Consider the following 20,438-nt stretch of genomic DNA (forward strand, 5'->3'; position numbering starts at 1 on the left):
AGGACCATGGGCTAACTTTAAGTTAGTTATAGGAAGCAAGAGAGGCTGTTTAGGTTTAGGTTTTAGATTAGGTACTTAGGTTAGTTTAGATTTAGTCATATGATGTTATCTTAAGGTACACAGAGTGTTAGACACTCTAGCGATATTAGCACTAAGGATCCATAGATTAAGTAACAGTAAGAAGTTTGTAAACTTAGCTGAAATAAATATGTTCCAAAGCAAAAAAAGAACAACCGGCCGAACGTCTTACCACATAGTTACTTTGTTTGTGACATTCTGACAATATCAATGTTTAAAAACTTTTATCTATTTATGCTTCGGCACCAATAGTAGTTTCTGTTCATGCACTTTAACCGGATTTAACACTAACAAATTGAAAAATTGTAAATTTCAAAATGGACTAGCGACTGTTCACTATTAAAACTGCGAAATTTCAGTTAATAGTAGTAGTTGAGTAGTGGTTATTTCAGTTAGTACTAGTTATAGTTGCAGATCTGTTTATAGCATATGTACCTATTCATTCCTTTTCCTAGATCATACTTCATATCTTTTATTTGAGTATTTTGTTTCTAAAAACACTCAAAAACATGGCCTCATTGACATTATTGTTCAAGTTTTGGTCATAACATTCGTTCGTTATGTATAGCCCATTGTTTCATTCAAAAATCAGACTTTTGCTCTGTTGTACAATTTTAAGATTAACCGCTGCAATAGAAAAGGGAGTTTGAACAAGACGCAGACATTTGCTTTTAAATAAAACATATAGATTTGTGGCACAAGTTGCAAACATTTATTGGATAGAATGTAAGTAGACATCATGATGTTACGAATGGAATAAAACAGCGGCCAAATGGGTGCCGACATGGCATAGACGTGTTTTTTTCCTCAAACTTTTAAGGACTCTTGCGCTTAAAGTTTGTGGTTTTTTATTGATGCAGCGCTGAATTTCATCTTTTAATTCTTAAGCACCTATCAAAAAATCAAGAAACAAATTTCAAATGTAATGTAAATGAGAGAAACTCAATCGTTTCTCTGGCCTAATGGCTTGTTGCACCATCCTGTTAAAACCACATGCTCTTGAGAACCATATTTTGAAACTTTGGTACAAAAAGTTAGCTAATAATTCATAATAACAAACACCATTCAAGGTTAATAGTTGACCAACTAAAATTTTGTAGAAAAATTACTCGATGTTGCTTCCAGTCTACAATGCAAACCAAACATATACGAGTATAGTGACTGTCTTTGGATGCATGTACTTCTCAACAATAGCTCGTGTAGTTTCGAAACCTCAAATGCGATTATTTTGTAGATTAACGACGCTAATAAGAAGAAAATGGGCCTTATCTTTAAAGGTGATTTTACGAGGCGTTTAATCTTCAGTAGTTACGGTTTGCCCGTTGTACCTCGTTAACCAATTTAACTTTGTACTCATGAAGTCACAAAAATTTTGTGGAAATTCGATCCCTGTGATTGGGATTTTTTAGTCAACGTTTGCAGGCACTGCTCGGATAAATTGAGTCGAGCGACCAAGACAAACGCGTGTTCCTTTTTTAACCTTATTACCAGACAACTTTGATCAATTATTTGGGGTAATTCGATAGCCAATAATTCTACAACATTTGCGAGCTGCGGTCGCAAAAGTCCTCAGGATTTTCCAAATTTCAAATTTGTATTTTACTTAGTGGAATACTGACTTGTGATTTTATCTAAATTCTAATGATGAACTTCGGATCTGACCGACTTTGTAGACAGATTCTCCGACAAAAAAAATATTTAAACATTAAGTTTAAATATTAAGATTGATAAAAAGATATTAGGCAACGAACAAAATTTCAACAAAAACAAGACAATGATCTTCCGGCGGATCACATTAACCCTGAATCACATATAATTTTTAATTTTTCGTATACTTAATATAAAACGTTGAGCTTGAGTTTTTTTTTGTATTTATATACCATACTGTTAATATATCGGTTGTATAAGTGTATAAAAATTTTGTTGCTAGTGAGTAGGTTCACCTAAATTACACCTAATTAGGTTTTAAGGTCGACAATTTTTATCATTAGAAGGTTAAGCTATTTATGCGCAAATATTACAGCAATCAAAAAGCATATTTTAATTCTTGTGCTAATAATGGTAGCGCAGGCGTCAATATTTATCTATTGCCAAAAATAAGCTGATATAATATCACTATACCTAGTCCCAGGCGTTTGGTTCTAAATACTTTTGGTACATCAATTGCCAAGGTATTCAAAAACTTTGATTTGTTAGTAATAAGTGTTTATTTACGTGGCCTATTCAGCTATTCACTTTTAATATATATTTTTTATCTTCAATTTACGAAAGTTGTTATACAGAGACTATATCTAAAATTATTTAGTAAACTGTAAAAGCACATTTTTTTATGTAACATTCGCTTTTTACTATAAACGATTATGTAGGCAAGAACTAAAGTATTTTAAAATATCTAATGGAGAATCTGAAGTTAAAAAAGTAACTTTGGATTAATCGTAGTATGGGCCAAAAAAATAAAAAGGCCAAGAAACTAAAGCGCTTTTAATTACTAATGGATTAATGATTCAAAAATGTGTCGAAGCCAGTAATGTAAATAAATGTTGCAAATGTGCCAGGACATATTTTTGAAAGTGATTCGTTTCATTGATCTGGCGGAAAACAAGACTTTTCAAATCCGAATTAATATTTGATAGCGGACTTTTAGACAACTCTGCTTGAGGAAGGAGTCAGGTGAATCGAGAAGCTCGATTCCGACCTCAGTTAGTCCCAAGCCTGGATAAATGAGGAGAGTTCTGGGGCCACGCTAGCAACAAACTTCAGGTAAAAATATAGAATCGATCACAGAATCAACACACATGCCTCGGAAAACGGACGGATTCAACGGAACGAGACGGTGCAGCTACGCAAGAAACGAGAATGGAAGACGAACATATTAAGAGTGGGATGTTGGAACATCAGCTTGGAATTATACAGGGTTATTCACGCTATACGGCACGGACGTTTGCGGCTAGCCCGTTCGTTTTTTGCAAAGTATTATTTGATGAACCCACAGACGCCTATCGGGTGCACTTTTTAAAAATATTTTTGTAATGTACAGAGTGTCCCAAAAGCCCTAAACGTATCAAAATTGTGTTTTTCTAAATTAAATATCCTACATATTATTGCATTTTTTGATTCTCTGAGCAAAATAAGTGTTTGTTTTAATAAGATTTATAATGTCTAAATCTAAAGGTTTTTTAAATATAATTCGAATTTTATCAAAATCTAATATTATTTTCATGTGTCAAATACTTTAGAATTATTTAAGTTATGTAAACATAATTCGTAGTTTGGTGTAACAAGAAATCATATTTTATATCCCAATGATAATAAACTTACCATTTTATACAGGGTGTCCACAAATTTAAACTAATCAAATAAGAACTTTAAGTGGCTATAACTTGATTAATTTAAATACAACCCCATATTTTTTAGCTTACCAGCAAATGCAATTTTTAATTACCTATCGAATGGTACTAGGATGTTGATAACTAAGTTTTTGCCTTTTTACAAAATACACCAAATAATGGAATTGTGCACCATTTGGTGTTTTTTTTTTTAAATTAAAAGGTTAAATAAGATATACCGTCGATGACCGAAGGTATAGGTAAAAGATTTCATTAAGACGCGTCAAATCAAAAATGGTGAACTCATTCTAGGAACTTGCAGTCAATTTGAGCTACGAATAAATAACATATTCTTTCACCACAACACTCAACACAAGATAACATGGTTCACCTCTATAGAGCAACAGTCCACTATCGACTACACCATAACCAATAGGTCCACTCAACCAACGCAGACCCTGGATGTACGATCACCTGCCACTCCGGACATCGTAGGTCGACACAGAATGGTGCTATGTATGGTGAAACTAGAAAAAATTCGTCCAAAATGCAGCATAGAATACTTCTGCAACGACAGCACCAAGGACTTATACAAATTACAGCTAAAAAAGAATAACACCAAATTCAATAACAGCGGAGATTACAATCGATATAGTCTGGTGCTAAATCAACATTTATATCATAACAACGGCAGAAAAAGCGATTAGCAAAATAAAGGTAAGCGTGAACGCAAAAGCCAACAAACCATGGTTAACTCCAGAAACAACACAAATAAAAAAATACTATTGAATACTACTATAACAAACCGCAAACCGACAACTACATCATAAACACAACAGAGATCAAACCAAAATCAATAAATTTAAGAACAGAAAATCACCAGGCCCAGATAAAATAACAAACGAAATGTTCAAATATGGAGGCGATGAACCGGTTATAGGACTTTCAAACCTTTACAGTATGATTATCTCCAGAGGAGAAGTACCCAGGAATGGAAATCATTACAATCATTATCTACAAGAAGAGAAAAAACAATAGCCCAAAAAACTATCGATGCATAAACCTGCTCAAAACCGCCATGAAGCTACTCACGAAACTAATAAACCAACATCTGCCAAGTAGGTACAGTCGGCATCAGCGAAGAACAACAATCGACAAAATATTCACAATACGACAAATCATCAAGAAGTCCATAGAATTTAACACATCGGCGTTTCTTTGTTTTGCTGACCTAACTCAAGCATTTGACATAGTGCAACTAAAGGATGTGCTGAATTGATTCATTGCTGATGGATGAAGCCAATACCAACATAATCCAGGTAAGAAAACAACTCAATACCAACAACAGTACCAGAATAAAGTCAGACACCTCAGCCACAGAGGCAATGCAGATATCGATAGGTATCAGGCAAGGAGACCTAATTCCGATACTCTTCAACCTAGTAATGCATCGCATTATAAAACGGGCCAAGAGTGTAGGACGAGTCTACAGATTACAGAATGGGACAAATCGAATTTAAAATATTGTGCTATGCAGACGATGCGGTTCTCATGGCAGAAAATGACAGCAACCTGCAGCGAATGCTATTCGAGCCAAACGAGGCCGCAACAAAATATAACATGAGAATTTCGATACCGAAAACCAAATCTATGAGCATAAGCAAGGAACCGATACGATGCAAGCTGCCACTAAACAACCAACCAATCGAAAAAGTTATAATGAGCTTTGAATACCTGGGGATAATAGCTTCCAGCATCCAAAATACATATGGCGAGGTGAAAACACTAGGAAACAAAGCAGCTAGAGTATCTGGCTATCTCCATAATACTAGCTGTAAAAACAAACACATGCCGATAACCAGCAAGGCAAGGATGTTCAGAACAGCAGTAAAGCCCATCCTCATCTACGCAGCGGAAACGAGAGCAGACACCAACCGGACGAAAAGAGCACTACGAGCGAGCTAAATGAGGGCCTACGAGCGATCGTAGGCGTCACACTGAGAGACAGGAGACGAAGCAATATGCCGGATGTTATTAGTTGGTCACGACGAAGAAGAAGAGAGTGGAGAGAGCGTGTCGACAGGATGGGAAACGATAGACTCGCCATGGCCGCATACGGAGAAACCGAACACGACCAGACCCTTAGGAAGATCACCAAAAAGATGGCATGACTCCGAGATTTCATCGTTAAAGTACACAGGTCGAATTAAAACTTGGAAAAAACAGGACACAGACCTATCAAAAGGAAGAAATAGAAGAACTTTTAGACTAAAATAGCTGTGAGTTTTAACTACATAAATGTAATTAGTAATGATCATTTCATACATGCAAATATTGAAGTTAAAATCATTAATGAACATACACATTACATCATTAAAAACAGCAAAAAAATGATGCAGTTTAGAGTTAGAATTACTACATCTAAATCATGTGGTAAATGATGTACTTCGGACAAATATTCAATATTTTATATTAATGCACATTTGACATTGTTTTAGAATAGGGTTTGTTGCTTTCTAAAGAAACATCTCTTCATCATCACAAAAAGTCTCATTCAAGGCACGGCAGTTTTATTTCTGGCAGCTAATCAAACACACAGTCTCCTCCACAGCTAACTTAGGAGGGGTACTAAAACGCGAAGCATTTCGAGTGTATAAACTATTCATCCTCAGGGGCTAGCATATACATTGTTAATTGGCAAAGCATGCAAATTGGGGAAAGTCTATCATTAGAGGTAGGGGTTAGAACTGGCTGTCTTTCTTCACAAGAAAACAGATAAAATGTAGAACTGTTTTATTTTATATGAGGAGAAGCGTCTAAAAAACAAGAAAAAAACACATTTATCACACAACACGAATAAGGCAAAAATTGTAATACCAATTAGAGGTTATAGAGTTCAACATTGAACATCACTTTGAATCTAATATAATTACCATTCTGACTAGAAATGAATCTTTCATGATCATAGAAAGTTCTTGGAGATGTCGGGCCACAAAGCAGTTTGTGGGACATCCACAATCAATACGCAAAAAAAAACTGATAGCACTTAACAGACAACAGAGTGTGGCTTTCACAATTGGACACGCCCCTCCAGAATATGTATTTTTATGAAACAATTTTACATACTATGTGATAAAACCGTACCAAAAAAAGTCGTGCCTGACCCCCTCTGGAATTTATAAAATTTTGTAGAACATACGCGGGCACAATAGAACGTCCTAAACATCATTTATCACAAAAAAAACGTGTATTTCGATTAATGGAAATTATTATTGGTGTAATTGTAAATCTGAGATAGAGGATTTAAAAGTATTAGTGAATTTAAGCAAAACTAGAATACCCCATAGTTATGACTTCCTTGAAACTTGAATGATGGCTTTATGAAACTACAAAACGCTGAACCCATTTCACCGCTTCTCGATCTGTTTTAGTTTAGAAGGTATCGTCATGGATCGCAAAAAAGTTGAAAATTTTAATTTCCAGACTTATACTTATACGATTACTTATACCATTGCTTATATGATTTCCTGCCTAAATTACTATTAAAATTAAACTTACATTAAATGGTGCCTTTGTTCAAGGAATATATATGATTACAGTATGATTTATTAAAACTTACCTTTATTAGCATAGAGTTGAATGTATGGTAGCCCCGACAATCTACAAAAAAGAACGTAAAATTAATAGAACAAACAAACCATTTGGCTAAATGGTACAATGTTTCATGGGTTAATTATTTAGGACATTAGAACTGTAGAAAAATGTAAAACTAATGCTCAATATCCGGCGTACTTTATGAAATCGCTTGCAAAACTACAACTTTTGTAGAACATTCTACCGTTTGCATCGTTTTTGGTCAAATTACTAGTTCGTAATATAATTCCAATACATGAATAATAAATATCGTCCGAAAAATCTTTAATTGAACGGGCAATATTATGTGGTCTATTTTAACTTACATTAACATTTTTAGAACAGAAATTAGTCTGCCATCCAGAAAAATGATAATACTGTCATACTATAACAATGGCTCAAAGTCTCCAAAGCGTAACATTAAGAAAACTTATTTTAAACGTTGTATACAATTATCTGCCGTATCGTGGAAACAGAAATAAGAATATTAAACACTTATTTTTCGCAATAAAACGAATTACAAAGTCCCCTTGGAAGTCCAAATCACTTACTGAAAATGCATAAATGTATGTACTTGACTATTGCTAAAACACGCACAACTTCTTAGCATATACAGCATTAAAACAGTGTAGTTTAATACTGTCTTTTATATTTTAAACTGAATAAGTTCTCCCAGAACGAACAAATCCTGTTGTTGACACGCACATTAGCTGGGTAAACGTAAACACGGCAATAAAATGCAGGGGTTCCAACTCTTGAAAGGTTTTACGAGACGACTTCCGTTCCATTGCCTTGTGGAATTCAATTGAGCATAAAAGCTACTTGAATGGAATTCAGAGCTTTGCGAAGAGCTATTTTCCAGCAGAAATTTAAAATAAAAATTTCCTAATATCCGTAGTATTATAAGTATTTATAAGTTATATCAATTCATTCACTGAATTTATTCGGCCGCTTTTATATTCAGAATTTGCAGTAGGTACTATTCGGGTGCTAGTTTTCTGTGCAGAAATTTCCACTAAATTACCATGGAATTAGACAAACAATATACTTTAGTCGGTTTTAAGTTAAATATCAATATAAGGTCAACGGATAAAAAATTATTCGAATTTATTTCAGCAATATCAGCTTTGCAATTTCTGTTGCACGTAAAAATTTAGTTTGGTATGAGCAAATGCTCCAAATTTCTTAAATTATTTTCAAGAAAAACTGTGAATTTTTTGCACTTTATTCCTTTTCATTACGAGTATTATTTATTCAAAGAAAGCCCAGCTTCGATAAATCATTTAATTTCTATTAAGTAAATACTTGTTGCATCCCTCTAAAGTGGTTTAAATATATAGATCCTTTGGAAACTTGCAATGGAGTTGAATAAGGCAGGAAGAAGGGAGGAAATAAGGAAAAGGGAGGAAGGAAAACGTTTGTATAATAATTAAAGGAAACCACATTTATGCCCCAGCTATCCTGCCCGCATCTCTGTAGTCCTCAAATCAGACTTAAAGAAAAATTTGTTAATAACGACCAGAAATTAAACAAATTCACCAAAAATGGGTTAAATGGAACTTATTTTTTATTTAATTTATTAAATTAGTCTGAATTTGAACAATCAAATTCCAAATTTGTTCTCCATTGATTGGATGTTCAATGTTTCGTTGTTTTCACCAAATTTAACAAGTCTGACTCTCGATGTGTTTTTGGTCAATTTTGAACTGTTTGGGCTTCGTTATTGGACAGGATTTGTCTGGTACTATTGGGGGTGGTGATTGTGTTAATTTATTGACGACCGCCCTGTTATGACGTGATTGTTAAAAGCGTTGGTGCTTATTTTCCATTGAAATTATTTCAGCTCCTTGAGTTATATACTCATAATACGAGGCAGTTTCATTGAAAGTTGAAGAAGTTTCAACCGTCATTGATTCAACGAATTAAAATTGCATTAACTTTAATAAGAACTTTCTGACGATGACCCAGACAAGATCAGATATTTTGTAAATCTGTGACGCATAAAATTATTCGTTGAATATTAATTCATTATTTAATAAATATTTATAATAAAATTTTCAATATTCATTCGGTACAGTGGTAATTATTCCCGTCTCTGTGGCGGGAGACCCAGTCGAAGTCCAGGTTGACTTGAGGAGCGTGCAATTGTTATATCTGAGGAACCAGTTTATGTTCCTTAATAAAGCAGTTGCAACTTTCTAAATTGTAACCTTGTATATTCTCACTTAAAACGTGCTACATGCTTTTAGCATTTATATGGTTTTAATTTTACACAAGTTTGAAACTGTTAGCTTAACATCATGTTAATTTTTTAAAATGATGAATCCATTTTTTTTTATTTGAGACGAATCTACGTAGTTACCTCAACAAATATTGATCGTTTTTATGAACTTGGTGTGAATAAATATTTGTTCGATAAGCAGGAAGTCTAGAATATAGTTAAATCTCTATTCATGTTTACCGACAGAAGCAAGCAGATTTTATTCAAGATGGTGTAAATATAACGCCTGGTAAATACAATTTTGAAAATCATGCCTAATATATATTTACCAATAAAAAAAACTTGAAATGCAAAATAAATGTGCTTTTATTGCAAATGTGAAAAATAATGCTACAATTCGACACATTCCTGGGTAATTTGTATTTTAGAATTTATTTATTTTGTAAACATGATTTTGAATAGAATTTAAATTATATCGATTGCGTTCGAAAATATCAGTCAGAAAGTGCAAAAACCTATTTTTATTAAAATTTCCTGTTTGCTTTTTTACTGATTATTAGACAGTTATCTCCGTTTTCTTGATCATTCATGTATTTCTATTATTATTCAGGTAAAACCTCGTCACTTGGGAGTTTTTGCATAGTACGGACAGTAACTTTATGTCTCTGAAAGCAATATTTCAAAGACACTTTAAACTGTATACATGTATATGTGATAATCATGTTTTTAAGGAAACTGATTGTAATAAATTTCTAGTGAATTTCGTGATTATTTGGCTATCAGACACTGACAGTTTTTTAGAGGCATTTTAGATTTCCATGATATTTCTTAACACTTTAATGTAAAGGCTCTAAAATCGTGCACAATCGCAATCAGGATACCTTGCGTGCAAGACTATTCATCAGAAGAACTAAAACCCCTGACCAGGGGCTCAGAAACCACACACTGTCCAAAAACCGCCTTGCAACATATCTCATATCCCAGCTCGTGGAAGTCACAGCACGACTGCTTATAGCAAAACCATTTGTAGGATTCTTTGCAGGAACAATCAAAACGCAAGAAATGTTAAAACGGGCTGACCCAAATTCAATCAATATTGGTTACTATCTCAAAAACAGTTGATAATCAATATGGAACGTTTCTATCGAATAGGCCTAGAATTTTACGAATATCACGAATATCTCGAATATGCAATAAAAAGTACGGCATTCAATTTAAAAAAATTTGGTCTGTCACTTGAATTTGAGACACACTGTATCAATTATTACTATCTTAAAATAAACTACACGTTAATATCTGCAACTTTCGCATTTAACATTTTTCTCTACTTTTGAAATTCGATGTTAAAGCGTGGTGGCCAAAGTTCAATCAATAACCCTGTACATGAGAAATACAACAAGCAAACATCATGTGTCTTTAAACAAATTCAGATAAATCTATGTTATTTAGTACACTTATTTTGATATTACCTGAAATACCTGTATAAACAATACACAACCATATCTGGAAACTAAAGGTAGTAACTTGAAAATATTTTTCGGCATTAATATGTCCATTTTACTCTAATTTAACGAACTTAGAAGCACTACGGTGTTACTACGTCAAATGTTTACAAAATTAAAATGTTTTCGCCCTATATATATATACCGGGTGGACCATTTTAAAAGATCCAATCATATATTACGTAAATGGTAGCAATAAAAAGCCCATATGTACTTTAATACTTTTGCACTTAGAATTAAATGCTGAATCCGCTTTCTCAGTAAAAAATATACCAATACACAAAAGAAATCAATTTGTCCTCCATTTGAACGCCATCTGGAGCTATGCATCATAAAGGAGCTATTATTAAATAAAAAAAAACAAATCTTACTTAAAGCCGAAACATGTAAGTAGGACTACGGATAAATAAAAGTGAATACTAATTTTGATTGCGGTGATTGCCGGGCGTGATTCTCGAGAATATTCCGTAAAAGCCTGTCGCTTCATGTATAATTAACAAAGTTTGCAAGTGAAAATAGAAGGCATAATTAGGAAATAGCATCGGTGCAGATCATTTTGCTGATATAACTGCAAATTAACTACTCTTATCAGCTTGCTAACGTTTCAAAAGCAATTATATCTATAAATATCTGTTCAAAATTTAAATATTCAGTACCTACACATGTTTTGTCCATATTTGCCCATAACTAAACACATGGCCTTATACACGTATTAACGCAATAAATTCCTTATCGATATCTAATTCTACTGTATATATGTAGTTATAATACGTAAATACAGGATGGATTTTGGTAAAACCCTTTCGGTTAAATAAATAGCAGTTTGTTCTACAGATTCATTTAAGAAAAATATCAGTAAAACATTAAAATTATTTTCGTGGATTCAGTGTACCAACAAAAGTAAATCTGAAATGCAGATTTCGAGGTGAGCCAGCCTCAGGCACCCCCAGGACCAGTTTCGAGCCTATTAACTCTTACCAGCTGGGCTTAGCCTGAAATTAGCGATGCCGAAACTTGCACTTCATGTTGCCAATGTATTTACATCGGCGTGGAAACTACTTGCTGTATAATATATTGGCACGATAAAGTACAAATACCGGGACCGCTAATTTCAGGCTAAGCCCAGCTGATGGGAGCGAACAGGCTCGAAACCGATCCTGGGGGTGCCTGAGGTTGTCTCACCTAATGTAATGGTCAACACTATGGCAAGCGTCGATCATGCAAATTACTCAGCATCATTCAATGTAGCTGTGATGATTATTTTGGGTTGATCGAAAATAAACTACTTCAATGCATGATTTTGCTCTTCTCTTAAATCAAACTATTAACATTCGCCAAGAAAACATACAAAACCTGTTAGAGAAGAGTTGTAGTTTTTAATTCGTGATGTTTACTCGTGATGATGATGACCTAAATCATCTCGGAGAAGCTTCATGCGGTCGACAGCACCCTTGGAGATTACACTTGAAGTAAGCCGAACAAACCTATGCGGAGAGACTCACCAGTACACACATGGAGCCAACTGAAGACCCTGGACACCATCTACCTTTCCCGATTAACAGGCGAAGAACGGAAGTCTCATGATCTAACAGCAACATAAAAAAACGGAACTACCGAGAAGATGGTACTTGTGGATGCGGTGCGACCCAGGGCCAGCAGCAGCTGGCCCAAACATGAAGAAGATTTGCACAGCGATGTCCCAGCATGTCCAAGATTTGAATAGGCTATCTTTGTTAATTTCTTCAAAAAACTAAGTTATTCTTTTGTTGAAATCCAATATTTTTTCCCGAGTTCTCGCGTAGAAACAAAAATATCCTAAATTGCAGATTAGAAAACTTTAATATTTAAAAACAAGTCTGCTTGTAACGACGTTATTAAATACTACTCCTTACGCAAACATGCAAATTGTTAAAAGATGGTAATAAAATGGTTCGATCTAAAATAGGATATTTTTAGACACTTTTATTTCGGTGTTTGCGTGTTTGGTATACATTAGGGGTAAATAAATTAATGCAAGAAAATCTATTGAATTGCTCGAACGTTATTTGCATTTTTCGCATACGTTGCTGCAAGTCTTGCCTTGAAGAGATAAAACGTATATTTTTACCATGAATTATTACTGAGAGGCCAAAAATTTACCGGTGCTGGGAGACCATTAGCATTCTCACAAGCTAAAATATTATTGCGATTCACATCTTTCCAGAATTTTCAATGTCAGTATACTCAAAATGAAATATTTTGGAAAAATTAAAACGAAACTAAACATTGTATTTGAGAATTCGTTTTTTCTAAACACTACAGGCGCATAAACTAATACTCACAGTAATAATACACTCCCCACAGTAATAATTATTTCTAATTCGAATTATAAATATTTTTGTTATGAAATCGAATAATATTCGATAAGTTGAAAGTCAACTGAATACACACATATGTGACAGGGCAAATTTGTTTGAAATATTCGAAATTAGTCTGGCGTTCTAAAATCTTGCAAAGTGACTCACTGAAACGGAAATAATATTCGCAACGCACTTTACTTCAAGCGTATTCAGAGCTATGATAAACAGAAATTGCCGAAACTCATATTGTCCAAATAATTACGATTCCATGACCGGATTCCAGAGTTCTTTTCCATATTTATGAGTCGAATACGATTCATTTTGAGTCATTTTATTTCATTTCGAAGTAGTCAGTGCTGAGTTTACAAAAATAACAATTTTTTAGAAGCAGCTCGACGTTCATCTTTTCATCGAATTTATCACTGAGTCTTGCTTATAAAAAAACTGATTTTTATTTCTACGCATAAAAAATATAATTAGAGCCGGAAACTCGATGTCTGATATATTTTTATTTTGGCATATCTTTTGCACATAAAACTGTTATTACAAATAAAAAGTATGTTAAGTGAATCCATCTTTGCAGGTATAATTTAATTTAGTAAATATTTCATGGTATATCTCGATTTTCTAATTTCATTATTTTCTTGTCTTTCCCCTTTTCATATCTTGCTGAAATCTAGGCACACTGTATTTCCCTTATGATTTATTATCAACCAGTATTAGCTGACACATAGGCCAAACCGCAGTGAAAAATTATGGTTCTCCGCATTCTATTGACCAATAAACCCACCACTAATAGAGAATCTTATACGAATTATAAGTAGACAATCTTGCTTCTTGCAGTATTAAATTATGGTGTTCTATTATATGCTTGCAACGGGGAAAAACAGTTTATTAAATATAAAAAACTAAATTGCAACATTTCTAAAAAGCTTTGTTTGACTATTGAAAATCGAAAATATAAATAATCTTTTAACAGTCCTGCCTCAATTTAACTTTGATATTCTTGGCAATGTTTCTCACCTCCACGTCCACTTAAAAATAACATGTTTGACCAAGATAAATTATATTATAGATGTGCAAATGAAATAAGAGTTGCAGGTCAACATGATTCATAAAGTATGAGTAGCCTGGTAGACTGAAAACGTATTTACATTTTAATTAAAGGCAAAAGTTTCACCTGGTTTTTTTACATAATTTAATAACCTATGCAAGTTGATGCAATGCAAAAATTTCGCATTGCATAATAATTTTTCTCTACAGTGAATTTAAATGTAACCCCAGCCCGTCTAACTGAACTTATGGAACAAAAAGAGCAAGCATAATCTACTTGAAACTGTTTATTATATTGAGTTAAATTACTATAAGTTGAATGTCCGGCAATACTTGACTTTTCGCATTTTCTGGCAAACTGCCCAATTACTTTTGATGCTGAAATTTTGCTGTACTGGATGTAATTAGTTACGCACCCTATTAGGACTCATTTCAAGGGCAGGTTTGAAATTCGTTATTTGCAGCCTACTGCCAGCAGTAATTATTACAATATTTGTATCAATTTTAATTTTTTAAAGACTAAACTAAAGTAAGAATTAATATTTAATTAAAAAGAAGAAACAACACAGAAATAGTTTTGTGGGGAATGAAATACCCCAGTACCATTACTTATAGCGGAAAAATTAAAATTTTAAATCCCAGTTACCTTAGCCCTCAATAGCTGCAGTTGATACATGTGAGCGGAGATCCCTCACATTGTCGTCTGTTCTCACGTATTTATTTGTGTGTTAGAGCTCGTCAAAGTCGGTTGGGATATGACATACCTCAGAACACTAGTGTGGTGGTTAGTGGCTGGAGGGTTTGGGCAGGCATCGATTTTATAGTGAGTACGGATAGAGAGTAAAGGTGGGAATGGCAAAGGAGTCGGAGCGGGCAAGATGCTGCAGGAGTGGAGATGATGTTTCAGGCGGAGAATACTGTTTGGAATGTGTGGTGTGAGGCGGCAGGTGCGGGTGACAAAAGGGCTATTAGTACGTTGTGTGTTGGTAGGAGCGATTGTAGAAGTTTAGTGACAACTGGGTTGAATGGGGTGATAAGAGTGAGAATGACATGAAAATCGCAGCCATTGGAAAGGCCCTGATGAATTTGGCGTCTCTATGTAAAACGGGTTACCGTGGGGCAGTGTGGACGGACTCTAGGCATGCCCTACTTGCAATTAATGACTATGAATTACTGTCTGCGGAAGCCGTTAGGGCACCAAGTGCAGTGAGAAGATTGCATGGGCTCCGTTGGTGCGGACGCCGCTGATGAACTAGCCAGCTGTGCGCTCTGGGGGACACCCGTGGTAGAGGTGCTGGCACAATTAAACGAAAGTCAGGTCAGAGATCGGATGCGGTCCTGGGTCCTGGAGGAGTGGCAGAGGTTCTGCTCCAGTAGCAAAAATGGTAGATAATTATATAAGGTGAGTGAGAGTGGGGAAGAGTACGCTGGGTTTGAATAAAAAGGCACTGCAGCTTGCAACTGGGCACGGAAACTTCCGTGTTTACTTACACAGGTTTAGAATAAGGGGCTGTGGTGATTGGGAGTGTGGTCTAGGTGGTAAGACGGGTCGGCCCGCCAGGACGGTGTGTATGAAATTAGGCTGCGTGTGGACTTTTGCTCCGGAGACTCCCTGCTGGCGCTTGAGAGGCATGGATGGGTGGAGAGATGGTAGTATGGTTAGAATGTTTGTAGAATATGCTGAAGTTATCGTAAATTACGATGACTTCGACTAGATTGGCGTGCGGTATCTACGAATCTGGGTGCGGTGCCTGCGGGCTGCCTCTGTTCTGTGACTGCCTGGAGCGCTCTTCGACGGTACTCCGAGGCGTTCTGGGCGCTCATTGCTAGATTGTTAATTAAGCTCTAGGGTAGGATGCACTCATTTGAGCAGGTTAGTTAAAGGTTAGTTTAGGTTAGGTTGTATAAGCGTAATCTGTGCGTGTGCCGAACACTTGACCCAGCAGTAACATTTCTAATTAAACAGGGGTGACTGAGTAGTGACATTTTTTAAGATATAGGAATAGGGGATACGGCGTCATTTAGATTAACATAGATAAGCCAGAATCTCACCGATCCCCTATTACGGGGACTATGGCTTCGGCTGGGTGGGCTGCCGTGAGGTGTAAGTCATTTTATTTGAGATCGTGCAGAACTGTTTGAACTAGTTGCGATGTGCACTCTCGATTGTTTAGACACTTATTAGTCATTAATTTTAATGTGTGTAAATAGCTAGGATTTTATTGATATTTTAATACTGTTGGATATTGAACATTGAAATAATTAAGTTGTGAATAAAGTTGGGCAGAAAATGTAAAAGGAGCACTAGTGGCACGCAGTCGTTAAGGAAACTATCGGATGAGTTTGGTTCACATTCGGATACGGAATATTTTCTATAAAAGATAGATTTTGGTCTATACACAGCAACGTTTACACACGGCGTCACAACTTATTACATATCACATGACGATCTTAGTGTAGTCACTACCGAAAACACCTTTCCGGAAAGAATACATTTTTATTATTTAAGGAGAAGCGATGTCGACACCTTAAATGAATTGTCAGTTAATCTAAGCGTGGCAAGGGATAGTCAGCGCTGGTCCTTGACTCTCTTCTTTCCGCTTCTAAGTTCGGCGGTAGTAAACGCTCAAGTTCTGTATAGGACTACCACAAAACAGTTAGCATTAAAAGACGTTTATTTTTTAAAGAGCTGAGGAGCTAATATCTGAGGAAGGCAGAACGCCCAAACACCGATGGAGCTACAAAAGAAACAACCACAGATTTTTATTAATGTATTTGGAAAGAACCAGCAGAATATCAAGCACCTACATCCAAACGACGTAAAATAACCACACAATGTTGTGTTTGCCCAAAATACATTTTATGGTTGGTTGAAATGTAGCGTGACACTTGGCCTGGACCATGCTATAATTACTTGCGAAAATTGAACAGCTTTTGAGAGACAGCTTTTTTTGCATTTTACCAAAAAGGTTTCATTCATTTTTGGTTTGTTTCCCATACAAGTTTTTACAGGTTCATTAACAGTTAGAAAAGTTACATTCATTTCTTTAAAAATTTGAACAGATAGTATTATTTTTTTAAGTTAAAATCTTGATGGTATAAGAACTAAAATTTTCTTAGATAAATATTTTTGCGTTATTCCGAGATAAAAATAAAAAACTTCAAAGTTTTAGTTTGGGTTTTTTAATTCTGTGTAGTTTTTAATTTGGTGTATGGGATACCCCACAACACTCAATAAGTAACTTTTCTCCACAACACTAACGAAGGGTTAAAGGACATGAATTAACCTTGTTAAACCACTCGCTTTGAATGTTTAGGGGTTTTTAAGACCTGAATCTTTTTAAATTCTTTGGTGAAAAATCCGTAAAGCCCGGTACACTTACTGCTTAAACGAGTCAATTTTCGGATCTTCTTTTTCCCTTATGCGATTACTATATCGATATTATACGAAAAAACCTGAGTGTGCCCCAACGGGTAATTTAGCATCTTTATAATATTGAAACATTATAAAACTACAATATCTTCAATCATATCACCTGGTCTATTACCGTGGTGAAGAAATGTGAAGTTTAGTCAAACATCAAAATAATGGGGTTTTCAGAAATTTAGAACGTGTTGATTTTGGGCTTCAAATTTCCTTGAAATTAATTTAAAAGAAAATTATCAGTAAGTAAATAAGCAAACACGCCCAAACCTTTACATTAAATATCTGCCGGAAAAGACGTATTCTGTTCCCGGTCGGATTATCCAAAGATTAAACATCATCCCTATGGAATTTATTAATTTAACCTCTAGAAAAATTTAAGTCTTGCGGGCTTATAAATAATGGATTAAGTTTGGATCGAACGTTAACTAATAAATTTCAAAGCAGTGAAAAATGATCGGTTTTATTTGTTGGTACGAAAAAGTGGCAAGGACTGACTTATCAACATTAGTGATGGTAATGCTGCACACCGAAATGTAATACTGGAAGCAAAAGCTAGAATATGAATAAAATTAGATCTCTAATTGAAAAAATTATTATCTTTTTAGGTTTCGCTCACATTATGTACGACTTTCTGGTTTTAAACGCTTTTTGATAAGCTGCAGTTAAGCAGTAACGTTTCTTGTAAAATTCAGTAAGAAATAGAGAACGGTAAAAGCATTCATAAATTTACTCCACTATATTCTACGTTTTACTAATGTTTTTTAAGCATGTGCGCCAGGCAGCTTTACAAGCAAACCCCATTACGACCATCATATTATAAAAGAGGGTTTCAAAAAATAAATTTGATATATTTGGGAAGATGGTTCAAGAGATCAACATTATAAAAACAAATTTGTATTGATAGAATACAGGAAGGTCGATTCTTTGATTCCATCCAGTGTGTACACACTACACACCCATTCCTATTATTTAAATTTTTACTTGTATAATATAATCATTAATTGCTTTGCCAATCTTTTCTAAAGTTCTCTAAACTTTCCATCAATAAAGATTTAGTAAGAAGAATTACGCAAAGCAAGGGACTTGAGTAAACGCTGTTCTGGTATTTAGCTGGTGAGGTTTCGTAATTTCTTACATCAAATCATCCATACTTTGAAGCAAACATGGGTTCTCTTATTTCACCTCCATACGATAAACCATATTCGTATGGACAGTAAAAACGACAGTAAAGAAGCATTGATGTAATTTTTAAACAGTAGAATGTTGTGTTTGTATCATTCAGACTTTTAACTTCCAACAATTTAACGTTTGATGAAACTGAAGCTGAAAAATATGTTAATGTTGCAAGCAATGGTTTTTTGCACAGCACAAAATTAGCTTCTAATGCCATCGAAGAAATTCCGAATGTTCGTTGTTTAGAAATATATCCAAGTTTTCACAGGATATTATGGAAAAGGGCGTTTTGCCTCTTCCAAACATAATTGTGGTATAATTAACAATAAAGACAACTGAAATTCTTAAGAATAAATAACAAACCCCACGAAATGTAGCCGACAATCCTACTAGTTGTATATACTTTTCTGACTGTGTTTCAATTTCAAATCAAAATTAATTTTTGGGTTTCATTTATTGTCTCTATTTATCAGTGAAAATACGTTTCGTTGTATTTTTCCACCATCATCAGTGTTTATGGGTAGCGTTGTTGCTGCTTTAAGCCTTGGCATACATTTTCGATTTTTCGATTTAATTGATAAATAGAGACAATAAATGACTGAAACCCAGGAATTAATTTTGAATCCTACTAGTGTCAGCCGAACTTTTGTTTACGCAGCCATTCCTATGTCCACTTGTTTATCTCTATGGTATGCTTCAAAAGGGCTTGTTAACTTGAAGTAATCTTTTCGTAATAACTCGTATTCATGGAATTGTTAAGGAAGTAATTGTTGTTTACCAACATTAAATTGAAGTACTTAATTGTATTTTTTCACAACCAACTCAGCACTCAGAGAGAACTCAAAATTTACAAATCAGAAAAATAAACATAACAATACTTTTAACAACGTGGACAACAACTTAACATCGATTCATGGTTTTATAAAACACTAGAAATTAAATGTCAAAATTTGGAACTATTGTATAAAATCAATTAGAGGTGTAATGCAATAATAATGTTTTATGAGTTTCCTGATCATATTATAAATGCTATTCATATTATTTCGGACACCCCGCATAAGGGGTCGAAGGTAAAACATGAACGAATCGGACAATATTGTAACGGAAATGCCATGGGGTACTCACGTTTGGAATGGGGGGATCGAAATTGATGGTATTTCAGTAAATGGGAGCCCCATTTACGCCCCATTTACTGTCAAATATGATACTGACAAGCGGGAAGTTCCGCACCTGTTCTGGAGATTTCGAGAACCATCTGGGTTTCCTGGAGGAAATTATATAAGCGACGACGAGAACCACACAGAGTCAGAACAAGAGTTCGCTCGACAAGCTGTTCGTTTGTTGTGCTGTGGAAGTGTCTGCATGCCTAGCCGCTGCACGTGGAAATAGTGCAATAGTGATCAGCGTTTAGTGAAACCAGACTAGTTTACTAGAACGGTTCACCGAGTTTACGAAATCGACTCTGTTTTAGGGAATAGGTATTTTTTAATACCAAAATTCGGAATGGCACCGCAAACAGCGCGAGAAGTCCATTCAGCAGGAACTCGAGGAGCAGCGCAAGCTGAACCGGGAACTGCTGGCTGAAGTTCGCAGGCTCACGGAGCTGGTGGCTACTCTGCTACCGGCAGGAGTGGCCACAAAAAAGACTCCTGCACCAAAGCAGGCTCCGGCCAGCTTTAGTGCAGC

General features: G+C 35.0%; 1 protein-coding gene across 1 annotated transcript in view; it reads right to left on the reverse strand.

Moving 5' to 3' along the window:
• Positions 1-20,438, reverse strand: part of LOC109544361 (protein Tob1) — a 159,704-nt gene that overhangs the window by 113,449 nt on the left and 25,817 nt on the right. The window contains exon 2 of the mRNA XM_019914491.2: positions 7,024-7,064. The gene's annotated coding sequence lies outside the window, so the exon portion shown is untranslated. The remainder of the gene's footprint in view (positions 1-7,023; positions 7,065-20,438) is intronic.

The sequence above is a fragment of the Dendroctonus ponderosae genome, unplaced genomic scaffold (genome assembly GCF_020466585.1).
Source record: "Dendroctonus ponderosae isolate FM_Combo_2020 unplaced genomic scaffold, Dpon_F_20191213v2 Dpon_F_20191213_5, whole genome shotgun sequence".
Classification (NCBI taxonomy): Eukaryota; Metazoa; Arthropoda; class Insecta; order Coleoptera; family Curculionidae; genus Dendroctonus; species Dendroctonus ponderosae.